Source organism: Psammomys obesus, unplaced genomic scaffold (genome assembly GCF_907164565.1).
Source record: "Psammomys obesus unplaced genomic scaffold, mPsaObe1.curated_primary_1811, whole genome shotgun sequence".
Classification (NCBI taxonomy): Eukaryota; Metazoa; Chordata; class Mammalia; order Rodentia; family Muridae; genus Psammomys; species Psammomys obesus.
The window spans coordinates 2,720,637-2,724,141 of record NW_026590715.1 but is presented as its reverse complement, the minus strand read 5'-3'; positions in this window follow the sequence as shown (position 1 = coordinate 2,724,141).

Genomic DNA, 3,505 nt, shown 5'->3' with positions numbered 1-3,505 from the left:
GCTGTTGACTGGAAGCCTCTCCACTACTCCCCTTCCTTCATCTTTCCTGCCATTGCTAAAGATGATAAGTTTTGTGGTCACCTTAAAGATTCAAAGTGGTCCTAAAGTTCTGAAATCCAAGCTTCAATTGGAGAGTTGTTTTTAGACTTATACAGTGTAAGGAACTTAAAATTAACCAGGATAAAGAGTCAATAGACAAAGAGTGATGAAAGTAGAGGAAAACTGAGTGGGAGGCTTTGAGGAATGGAGATGTGACAGAGAGGAGGAGAGTGAATGTGAATATTTCCTGGTGGTTTTAATTTTCACATCACGAAACTCCACATGTCTGTTAACCACTATATTTATCTAACTACCTACTGTGTTCTCATGGATATACCTCAGGAAGAGAGGAAAGCAGAATTAACTTTTATCCCCCCCTCCCCCGCCTAACTTGCCCACAGCTGCTTTGGAACAAAAAGGGCAGGAAGAGTGCTGCCAAAGGGCTCTCCTTTCTTGCTGCATTGTCCAATTTTCATAACCAATGGAAGGATGAAAGTTTTACCAAACTGCCCTTCCGGATGATACTAACTGGAGTTCAACAAAAGCAAGATCATAGGGGCTGCCTTGGCTCAGCAGACCCACAGGTATCTTCTATTTGCCTTTCACTCCTGGGCAGGGTTAGACAGAACTTCAGAACCGGGAAGCATCTCAAGTAATCAGTGTTCCAGTGTGACCTCTAAAAATGTTACTCAGCAGTGGAATGACTACCCTTCCCCTTGAACTGAGGAAAAACCATGAGCTCCATGCTTCTACTCTCAGACTTGATGTGGTCAGATAATTAGCATAACACACTTCAAGAAAAGGACTTCAAGCACTTTGCTTCTTGTTTCTTCCTGCTCCTGAGCCATCAAGACCACTTCTGAATCCCTATCTTCCGTGTGCATATCTATCCAGGTACTAGAGAGGCTTTGCAAAGAAGAGGAAGCTTCTACTTCTGTCTGGGTGACAGTATGGCTTGCTCCTAACTGAACCATTATGAACTGTGTCAGCTTCTTCTTGCCTATGTCAAATTACAAAGTATCTTCAAACAGCCCAAATTTCTCCCATACCTCTAGAACTCCAAATTTCAAAATCTGTTTCACTGTATTAAGATCAAGGTGTTGACAGGGCTAGCCACTTTTGTAGACTCTTACCAGAAATCCATTTCCTAGTTTTTTTCTAGCTAGTGAGGCCCAACTCTAGACTTTGGCTCATGGTACTTTCTTTCATTTTTAAGGTATGTGACTTCTCATCATTATATTCTCTTCATGCTGCACCAAATCATCCCATGCTTCTTTTTGACAAGAACTCTTGCAATTACTTTTAGAACCTTCCTATATGTAGTCCAAGCTAAGCTACACATCTCAGGATTCCTCATAATATCATAGCTACATGTCCCCCTTTCCAGGTAAGGGCACAATTACTGGTTTCAGTGGTTAAGATGTGAACAGTTTTATGGGCTGTTAGGCAGTCTCCCACACTAGTTCTGAGTAATTTGTCAATTATGTCAGACCTACTCTCTCAACCTTAGTTACCTCACTCATACAAAAAAGATGAGGTTCTTGCCATGCTCACTTTCTGGGCTTTAGAGGGGTTCTACTAAGATGATAGATTTTATAGTATTTGTAAATAATTGTGTTTGGCTTATTTTGCTGCCCTTTCTATAAAGCTGAGTTCCTCTTAGATAAATTACTGACTGTCAGCTTCCTTACAGGGTACTTTCCACCATGGCCTTCTTCAAGCATGTTTTGATAAATACACTAGATGAATTTGTTCCAAAGTGAGTATATAAAAAGAAAAGCTCTTGGGTGGGTAGTAGACATTCTGGCTTTTGATCCCAGGCACTACTAAGTAAATATTTTATTTGATCAAAATGCCCTTTCATTCTAATGATGAAATCGTTAGAAGTACTTTGTAAGTTGTGTCGTTTACACAATGAAAGCTACATGTATATAAATGAGAATGTGGGCACAGAATCATTATTGCCTGTGTTTTTCATTCCCCTTGCTGCCTCTAGGACCACCTCATACTCCTTCCTCTGCAAGATAGTCCCTAAGAGCATGTCCAGCAGCCACAGAAACAAAATGCAAATATTCTTGGGGCTTTGTGACATCCTGGCCCTCTGTCCATTGCTGTCTATAGTCATTTGGTAATTCTGGCCCTATCATCAGTCTGGCTGGCTTTCCTGGTGGTAGACTGTAGTTTTCCCAGTAACTAAAAACATGTAAGCAAAGGGCATCAACAATTCTGAATATAAAAGCTGCCAAAAACAATTTGGCCTCACTGGCTCCTGGTATTTAACAGAAGGGAACAAATAAGTTTTCTGAAGTAAATGGTTCTCTCTACTATACATACTTTATTAAGTATGTGTACATATATCTTCATTCTGATTTCATTCATACATATTCATCTATATTCTTGTCCCATTTGCACATATGTTGAGGAGACAGCACTTTACCTTCTTAATCCTTCCTGTGTTTTCAGGGATCACTTGCCAAATAAAGTATTTGCACTACAGCTTTGACCTCATGGCTTTTGATGGAAGCACAATCTAAGGCAACAATCAGTTGAGTTTTATTCTAGGCATGATTTAACATTAGAAAGTAAATCACTGTAATTAATCATATTAACACAGGAAAGGGGGAAACCATATAATGATATAAAGAGATGCAGAAAAACATTTGACAACATTCAATAGCCATCCATGATAAAATAAAAACCAAACAAAAATCTCTTAGCAATCTGAGAGTGGAAGGTTACTTTCTCATTTGCTGAAGAAAAGCTACAAAATAAAACAAAACTGCAAGTACCATAATCAAAGGTGAAGAAGGAAAATCTTTCCCTGTAGACCGAGAATGAGAAAAGTTGTCTACTGTCACCACTTCTGGTCCACATTAGATTAGATACTTAATCTAGTTCAATAACACAAAAATCTTGGGGACAGGAATAAATATTAGAATAAAATAAAACCCATTCTTGGTAAACTACAGTATTGAGTACATAAGAAATGCAATGGAGTCTATAAAGCAAATTATTGGAATGAGTGAATTTAGCAAAATTTTAAGGTACAAAGTGAATATATATTTTTAAAAGACATTGCAGTTTTATATATAACATATAAGTACAAATTAAAATTGTAAAACATGCCTTTTATAATGACATTAGACAATACCAAATGACTGAAATAAATGCAATAAAATATATAAAACCTCTATACTTGAAACACAGAAAGCATAAAGATCTCACTAAAAAACTAGATATGCTATAAATCATGGATTAAAAAACTAAATGTTACAAAGATATTTGTTGCTATAATGTTATTGTGAAATTTTTACAATTTATCCTTGTTCGCTCACATGCTGATTTCTCTACCCCACTATCTGGTTTCAATCCAGACATTGCATTGTGATGCTTATTCTAAGCACCAACTGTTTCAAGCTTGTGTAAACATGCTACCATTTGTTCTCTGCATTGCCAGTTAAACAAC